Below are 10,260 nucleotides of genomic sequence, written 5' to 3'. Positions count from 1 at the left end.
AGCCCTTAAATTTATAGGTGATGAAAAAGTGAAGGACCAGAGTAAAAAAGAATTTTCCCAACTACATGACCATTTAACCATCATGTCAAAATCAAAAGCGGGCTAAGAAAGAGAGTTTTTTCCCTGTTTTGAACCACCTCCCCTGTTATATAGAATCAGTGCTCAGTGAGTAGCTATTTTTCCTCGGGGGATATTTAGGCTGACATTTATCATGATTGACTAAAGACTTGACATCTGGATACTTGTCAATTCTCAGAAAATCCTTGGAACGGATAGCCAAAGCCTATCTTTGCTCACACTTTATTTATGACAAGGACTGACACTGCGATGACTCACTAAGTGTTCTCAGGCTGAAGATGTACCTGGGTAGTACTCTGGCAACAGCAGCTTACTCTGTGCTGGTAAGGAAAGTCATTATAAGCTGAGCTAGATGGTAGCCACAGTCACCCAGGTCCTTGGGTTCACTCTTCAACATATATTCTTGAGAGACGCAATTCCACCCACAACAGGATGTACAAACATAATTTTTCACATCAAATTTTATGGTAAGAATGGCTACTATACAATTCTTGATCAAGTTTTTTATTGAAAATCTCTAAATTCTCAAGTCTTATATTAAAATTTTATATATATTGAATTTTATATTTTATAATAAAGAAATTTTTTTGCAGAAATAAGTGATAGAAAAATGAAATGTTTTTTTACAACCACTCAAAGTTGACCAACAGTTGACAATATTTTGAAATAATCAATACGGTTTTGATTGCTAATGATAATACAAATGATTAAGAAACTGATGAAAACTTTTTATGTCAAGTTTCTCAAAATGATGAGGTTCTAAGTATACACATTGTTAAAGCAGTCATTTGGTAGCTAGCTTGGAATCCACTAAAAGAATTCATCGAACCAAATTGACAGAAGACTCAGACAAATTCAGAGCTGCTGCCTGGGGCAAGGTCCATCAGAAGCCCTCATCCAGGCTCTTCTGCTCATTATCACCATTCCCTCCCAACTCCCTGGCTTTGGAATGCCCACTGCTATCCTGAAAGAACTCATTCAATCATACCATGGATATCTTGTCCATGGACAGCAGCATGCTTTGCTGTTGGCAGATCATCTCCCTGATGGCATTCAGCACATAATAGCAAAGCAACAGGAGCCAGAAGTCACTCATCAAGCTCATTGGCTCTAGAACTGTGGGGTCTGCCATTAGACACTCACTGCTCAACCCCAAGGGGGCTGCTCAAGATCTGAGATGATCAACCTAAAAGACACATCTGAATGCCCCAAGGCTGATGGAAAGAATCCTTTTTTACACACCTTAAATCCAATCTCAGCTTGCCTGTGAAGCTCTGCTGTCTACATGCAACTGAATAATAAACCACCCTCAAGGTTTTCCAAGCTCCATCTCTACCTTGATGTGCAAATCAGTGTGAAGTTTTCCTGTTTGAAATTTAGATAATACGATATGACAACTTAGCTGTGAGATTCAAAGATTAAATGAACTGAAGATGCATCAATTATTAATACTTTATTCTCAGTCCACCATTTCTAAGTATACTTTTCATCTCACAGTACACCAGTGGGAAATGAATTACTATAATAGTCCCTGGTTCAAGCATGGATGTAAAATCCTCTGTAGACCCTGATGCAGGTACTTTGGAAGGGTAGTTCTCCACAGTTCAATTAAAATAGAAAGAGATGGACATGCTTCAATTTGTATTTACATACCTCCAAGAGATTTTGAGCTTTGCTTTTAAAACCCACAAATAAAACATTTTTGAGCCAGGGCTGTGGTGAAGATGATGTTTACATTTCATATGAAAATCAGGTATTGCTAAGGATCAGGCCAATTATATCCTTATCTAGTTCATAAAGTGGTTTCTACTTGCAAATAATACTTTTTGTCCTTCTTTTCTTTTTCGTCATCTTTGAAAAAATGATAATTGTGCCATCCTTGATTTGACCATTTTAACTTTCTCTTAAGTTTATTTAGGACGCTATGAAAGGGTCATACATAATATCATAAATTATTGGTGGAGGTGTAAAGCCTTCTAGTCTGGAAGATGTAAGTTCTTGAAAAACCAACTTAAATTCTTGAAAACCAAATTTTCTTCCATCTTAACGAATGGCATTACCATCACCTCGACATTTCAGCCAGAAACATTAAAATACTTTTTATTTCTTTCCTTTTTCTCACCCTTCCCTCTGATTCACTCTGCATTTAATATTTTTATATCAATTTTGAAAGCACGTGTCAAATTAACCTATTCCTTGACATCTCTGTTGCTACCTTTCTAACTCAAGCTACCACCGTTTTACTTGTACTCTAATAGAAGCCTCCTATCTGGTCTCCCAATTTTCATTCTTGCACCCCGCCTCCCCCCACCCCCCACACACACACATCTTATTCTACCTTGTAGCCAGAGGTGATAATCTAAAACTCAAGTCTGCCATATATATGGTAAATTGATAAATGGCAAAAGTGATACTATAGTGCAGTAAATGGTATTGGGTCAATTAGATATCATAAGGAAAAAGTGAATACCTCTACTTCACATCATTTAAAAACTCCAGAAGATCTAAAGTTAAAAAGTAAAGTAATAAACTTTTTAAATGAAACACAGAATAATGTCTTTATGAACTTGGAGTAAGTGAAGATTTTTTAAGACAGATACAAAAAGTATTAACTATAAAGGCAAACTGATAAATTGGACTATATTAGAATTATAACTTTTATTCATCAAAAGACACATTAAGAATATAAAAGAACAAGACACAGAATAAGATCAGATACTTGCAATACATGGATCAAAAAGGTGACTTGTTTTTAGAATATATAAAAAGCTCTTACAAATCAATAAGACAAAAGCAGAAACTTAACAAAAAAGATCAAAAGATTTCAACAGCTATATTGCAAAAGATTTCTAAGCAGCTGCTAAACACATGTCATGATGAACAATTTCATTAATCATTAAGAAAATGCAATTTAAAACCACAGTAAAATATAATATATCCAATGGGATGGTTAAAATAAAAAAGACAGGTAAATAGGAGATGCTGGTGAATATATGGAGCAACTAAAACTTTCATACATTTTTGGTGGAAGTGTATATATTGGTATAACTTCTTTGACAAGTATTTAGAAGAAGCTAGTCAAGCAAAACTTTTGTATCTCTTATGATTCAGTAATTATACTACTATGTGTATGCCCCCAAAATGCATATATGTAACCAAAAGACATGCACAAAAATGTTCATAGCAGCGCTATTTCTAATAACCCAAAAGTCCATCAATAATAAAATGGATAAATAAGATATGGTATATTTATATAAGAGAATACGATATATCATGAGAATGAACAAACTCCTGTTACAAGTAAAAACATAAAAACAAATACAAGTTGAACAAAAGAAATCAGACAAAAAGAGTATATACTATATTATATCAGTTATATAAAATTTTGAAACAGGCAAAATTATTCTCTGATGTAGTAAGTCAGGATAGCAGTTACCTTTGCAGGGAGATAGTTACTGAGAGAAAGGCCTTGGACTGAAAAGAAAATAATTCATAGCTTGAAATTTAGATAATGTAATATGACAACCTGGAAGAAAGGCTTTGGTGTCCTGGTAATGATTGAAGTGTTGGTTACATGGGAAGAAAGCGGGAGAACTGGGTTGCATCACTATGCGAGAGGCCGACCTGAACAGTAGAACAGCAACCTGAAAGGTAAACCTTTGACCCTGAATGTAGAAGAAGGGTGTGGGAGGGAGTGACATAAGCCACAGAGGGATTCATCTCTGCACTGGGCTTCAAAAGCTGGTGATACTACTGACTCTGGAAGAGTGCGTGAAAGAGAGCTCTAGAAGGACCTTTGAATTAAAGATTTTTTTTTTTTTCTACTACCAAATTTCCTTGGAATTTTAGGAAATTCCAGTTTATTCTCCAATAATTCAAATGAAGTGAACTAGTTTTCTTGGTGAGAAATCAACCACTTCCTTTTTCTTTTTTTTTTTTCTTTTTAATTCTTGTCTTTCTTTTCTAAGTACATCGTCCCTTTTCATATTCTTAGCCCTTCCCAGCATCCTCTGCTTTTTGAATCTAGGTGATCTTTTATTCTCATTTATCTTAACACTCAGTTCCTAAAAAAAGTTTCTGGGGTCATGGCTCCCTTTCTGGGCTTCACTATTCCTTCACTGAAAACCAAGAAAAGCTGGTGCTGAGACATTCAGTCCATTCAAGAACTTTTTAATTAAGGGAATGAAAGAACACCACAGATCTCAAGGCAAGTCAGGCTGTGGGAAAAAAGGCAAATGAAAAGTGCTTTCAGGAGAGTGAACAGATAAAATCCTTTTGGAATCCAATTTGCCTTAAAATGTTTATTATGCCCATTGATTCAGTAATTTTTAGAAATATATTAAAAAGAAGAAATTTAAAATTCAGAAAAAGGGTTTAAGCACATAGCCGCTTATTGCCATACTACTTATAGCGTAAAAAAAAAAAAAAAAGACAAAGAGTGAAATAGTCTAATATTTTAAAAAGAAAAAAGAATGGGTAAATAAATATATACCATGATATATTAAAATAATGTTTTCAAGACTTTTCTAATAGATGGAGAAATAGATATATTAAAGACTAAATGACATCTTATTATACAGTTGCATGTTAATATAAACTTGACTGTAAAAATAAAAACAAAACCAGAAAATTTATGGAAGAATCATTTTAACATAATTATAGTTATCATATCTGATGATAATATTATTTTTATTTTTGTCCTTATAAATTTTTGTATTTTCTATATAATCTACAATGAATACACTGATTTTCTATCAGAGAATGTAAACAAGATATAAAAATCATATTTTCACATGAAACACAAACACTATTAATAAAAATGTGAAGAAACAAATAAGAAATCCAACGATTCATTATAAGAATGGATAATTTTTCCCAATCACTCAGATGTAACTATTCTTTATAGGAATCAAAACACAGAAAAGATATAATAAATGTCATTTCCTCTTTTATTTTGGTTTCATAGAGAGGGATGAGGAAATAATTTATATTTGGAATCCAGTTTTCCTCAAAATCACTATACAAAGACTTGTACTGAATTATAGTATTTTTATGCTAGTTTGGCTAAAGAAACCATTATGATTCAAACTTAAAATTACTCAATCCTTGATGGCATTAACAATTTTAAAACTTCCTTCCCAAATTTGGCTTGAGGTTTGACAGATCATCATAATCACCTATAAACTCTATAAAAATTGTATTTGGAGGGGACTTTGCAAAGCTTCATAGGTCCATTAACAGTAGCAGTGCTAGCTTTCTTCACCACTGTAGTCCGATTATTCTTGGCAGGACCAGCACTTAAGTAAATGAAGAAGTCTAATTTTTGAATAGTTTTGCAGTTTTTATAAGCATGAAAACCAAAGTATTCAGATGGCTCACAAACTCAGATAGAAGAGCAATGATTTAACACTCTTTTACAAAGAATTTATATTCTAGTCAGTATTTTGCGCTGAGAAAAATAATCTTATTTTGATTTGAAGCTCACTTCCAAAGAAGTAAAAACGTAAATGAAGAGAAGTCAGAGCAATGGTATGATAAAGCAAGAGTGACAAAATGAGTCTTCGGCCCATGACACCGAACTTAATTTATAAATGAAATTCTTTCTACGTTGGTAACTTTTCCTGAAATTAACATATTTTTTAATAATTAAAATTTATTAATAAATGGTCAAATATGTGCTGCTAGAGATCTCTATGTATTCATTCCTGCCATGAAACCACCCATTTAAGTAATCTACTATCAAGCTGCCAAAAGGGAAGACTAATTTTACTAATGGTTAAATCCTTGTCCCTTCCAGTAGCTTTTGATATTGGAAGACTCCAAGTACCTAACAATGCCTAAAACATTCCGTTGGTAAATTATCTAGAACTGAAAAATATGGGAAAGAAATATTCACTGAGCACTCACTAAGTCAGCACACCATACGTATTTTACCAATTTTAATTTTAACAACTCTACCTACTAGATACATCCATGATAATTATATATAGCAGGCAATGGAAGCTCAAGAAGGTCACAGTAGCTTAGGCAAGATGATACAGCCTCTTAGTGGCAGAGCTAGAACTGGACAGAGGTGTGATGTGCCTCAAGGTCCATGCTTCCTTCCACTTTCTACAAGAAATTTGTGATAGGCATAGAGATCTTTCTGGTGCCCTCTATTACAGTCAGTAGATTTCCTATTTCCTATCAATTCAACGGTGTTCTGAGAATTTACGCAGCAATAATATTACTTTATGCTGTGTCTCGAACACCGGCCAAGAAAGATTTTTAATTTAACATGAAGTTCCCACAAATTCGCAAATTATTATATATCTGTGTGTTTCCTGTTAACTTCACTATGCTTTTTTTTTCAATTTTCTCTCATTTTTTTTTTAAATTGAGAAAGAAAATAACAGAAAAGAGAACATGACACAGTCATACTAAATTTGCAAGCAAAATTACATGAGCATAAATTTACTGACTTTCAACCAATACTGACAATTAGCTGCCATTTATGGGCTTCCATCACCAATCTTTTACCTAATATAATTTTTCTCAAGAGTAGCTATGCATTTTTCTCTTACTAAGGGACTAGAGAAGGTTAAATTTGACAAGTGAAATGCCAAAAATGTAAGAAAAGACTGTGATAGCAGAATGCTCTTGTACTCTTTTAGCATTTTTTTGAGATGATCTTCAGAACTACAGTTTTAAAGGATAACAGCCAAGCAACACTAAATTATAAACTGTCTTAGCATACACACCATTGATATTTTATAAAAGATATCAGTGTGATACTTAAAATCCATCCTATTTTTTAAAAGTATGTAAGATTAATTTTTGATAAAATGATTTCTAAATCTAAAGTACACAGTGAAGTTTGATATGTGGTCAATGGATACAAAATTAGGTTTTTAATTTATTTTTTATTTAACTAGAACATAAACTTACACTTCCTTCCTATCTGAAATATATATTCGAGGCTATTTTGAAATGTATATGGTGTGAAATTTCAGCCATTTACAAAAGTTACTTGGACTATAAATACATGAAATGCAAAAATAAAAGCTTTAAAATTGCTCTCTGCCAAACATTACAGCATTTGTGTACACCATTGTGTGGCATGTATGCCATTTATCAAATAGCTTCAATTTAGCAAGCAATCAAATGGAAAACTCACTTTCATGCCAAAGTGCCATCATAGTGTGGATTACTTGAAGGAAATTGGGGAAGTGTCAGGGCTTCAGAAGGAAATTTCTGCAGATAATATTTCACATGAAATTTCTCCTTGCCTTGGTATTCACTTGTCTATCAATGAGTACTATCATTCAAAAGTGAATGGAAGAACTCAGTTGTAAAGCATCTTTCATGCTTCTACACATAATAAAAACACTGAACTCAGAGTCCACCAGCTCCTTCTGATTTATGCCTCTTCAGTTTACTGCCATGCATAAATATTTCTCACCATCCATTCTGAATCAAAGCCAAGAGTCCGAAACCTTACCAAATGATGATACATATCCACTGCATTATCAACCTATTTGCTCTTTAACTCAAATATTCTTGTCATTCAGGTTATAGTTTACCTTTCTTTTTCTCGACAATTTCTCTAAATAAGAACATCAGTTATGAGAGCTCACAGAAATAAATTTATAGATAATAGAATATATGAACTAGAAGAAACTTAGGTATTGCATACCTCCCTCTTTCTTTACAAGATGGGATATTGAGAGCTGGAGTGGGTTTTTGCCATAATGCTTTTATATATCCATCTCATTGAAAGTAACCTTGACATTGGGTATCATGGATGAATCCCTTCCCCCCGAGTCATTACTCTCCTTCCCTAAAACATTGTGATCACTTTTGCCTAAAGCTAAGCTAATGTATGCTCTTACTTTTTTTTTTTATGGAAAGGATTGTAGAAAAGATTCTACAAAATGTCTTTATTGTGTTTAATCAAATAATATATACAGATGATCATATGCATTTTATTTTCATTTAAAGAAAAAAACTGACATTTTTGGAGAGAAAGGTATCTGATTGGGAACAATAGTTAATTGCTCACTCTGTAATCTTATAAGGCAAAATGGGATCGAGTCCAGAGTAGGAGTCCTTCCAATATTACAGCTTCTATTAATATAATTCATCAAAACAATAATTTAAAAATTGAATATGTTTTTTGATATATTTAATATTACCTTATATTAGTTTCAGGTGTACAACGCAGTGATTAGACATCTATAAAATTTGTGAAGTGATCCCCCCAATTAGTCTGGTACCCACTATACATAGTTATTATTATATTATTGGCTCTAGTTCCTATGCTGTACTCTACATCCCGGTGACTATTTTATAACTACCAGTTGCTTATATAAGAAATCTGTAAGGTCCTCCAAATCCAGAAGCTTAAGAAACATTTCTCTAATATGAACAATACTCTTTACAAGATTACAGTAGTACTTTGTTTTTCAACATGATTATAAATCTATGGAATTTGCAGTGAGTAATTGCTTATGTAAGAGTCAGATATAGCACATCTTGCCCTAAATCTAGTGTTGATGATAAATACATTTATTCACTGTGGATAATCGTGAGAGAAAATATTTCCCATTTAAAGCTAAAATAAAGCCAGTAGACATTGCTCTTGGAAATACAACCTTCATGTGGAAGAAAATGTTCCATGAGTGAAAACAAACAAAACACAAAGATAGCCATGGGTCAATGTGTTAGTAAGAGAGAATAACACAGAAATATGCTTTATTCTCATAACTTGTTAAGTTCATTCTCAAATTAATTCTTAATAAGGAACTGTGAAAGTATTGAAGTGTGAGAGTTTGTTTGTTTTTAAATTCAAAACCATGTGAATTATCCACTTGAACACCTACTCTAGGGTGGGTTTGAAAAAAAATCAACTAACAAAATATACTGACATTGGAAAATTCAGTGATTTCAGCATGACTATAAAACAACTTGTTATTCATTTGTAGTCAAAATTAAACCATTTAATTTTCCCCTTATAAAATAATGGCAAAAAAATTGGCCTTATCGGATTAAAAATAAAAGGATTCAATATTTTCCCAACAATATGGCTAGGAAATAATTAAATTAAGAGTGAGTGATGATGTGGCTGGATGGTTCATAAAAAGGAAACCCCTAGCTGGTCTATTTATTTCTGTGATGCCTTTCACTCTTTGACAATACTTTCTTTTCATCACTGTAATTGTTCTTCTAATATAATATTGTAGTTCTTAACCCAGGACTGTACCTCGAGAAATCATCTAATCAAGCTTTCTGCCCTCCAGCAGAGATCTCGATTCACCAAATTGTTATTGAAAACCTGTCCGATAAATGTCAATGTCCTAGGTCCTGGGGAAGATTAAAAAAAGAGGGCTCCTGGTTTTCAGAAATTTACATTCTTCTCAAGTAATTAAATAGGAACTAAGCCTTAGAAAAGAACTGAGTTTTTTGCCTAAGGTGACACAGCACGGGGATCTTTAAAAAATATATCATCTTCAATGTACTCATGATTTCCTCTCAGAGGAAAATCTCTTTGTCATATTATCAATGATGTGACAAAAACAGTCTGTAGTGATAGAAAGGTAATTTGCTCCTTGCTTTATAGTTAAAAAAAAAAAAATACTATAACAATCACATCAAAGGGAAGAAAAAGAAAGATGAAACCATAGACGGAGAAGATTATTCTATTAAAAGACAACACTAATCTCTCCTTGAGAGAAACCGTTTTCCAAGAAAATATGAATGACGAAGGTAGAAAACTGAAATATACTCATTAAAATGGAAAAAAAAAAGAGAAAGGTTGTCAAAAACTACAGACACTCTCACTCCCTCCACTTCATAATACTGGGGCCAGTATAATTCTTTCAAACTTTCAAGAAACAGATTGCAGTATAAGTTTTACTCAAAGAGATAAAAGTATGTGCATGTATATCCATACCCAGCACAGTACCTGGCATACAATGACATTTAATATAAGTATCATTGGAAGAAAATGGAAATGGTATTTGCTATTGAAAATATTTCACAGAACAAAAAAATAAATAAATAAATTCTACCATATTTATTTTGCCAAACTAGCAGAACTCAGAAAAATCTAAGAAGATTACCAAGCAAGGAAACTGTGGACTTACAATCTTACTTATAAATAGAAAGTCTAAAAATTTCAACCAAACATTGGCAAATGAATCC

This window comes from Pteropus alecto, unplaced genomic scaffold, assembly GCF_000325575.1.
Source record: "Pteropus alecto unplaced genomic scaffold, ASM32557v1 scaffold10, whole genome shotgun sequence".
NCBI lineage: Eukaryota > Metazoa > Chordata > Mammalia > Chiroptera > Pteropodidae > Pteropus > Pteropus alecto.
The sequence above is the reverse complement of the archived record's forward strand: the minus strand, read 5'-3'. Positions refer to the sequence as shown.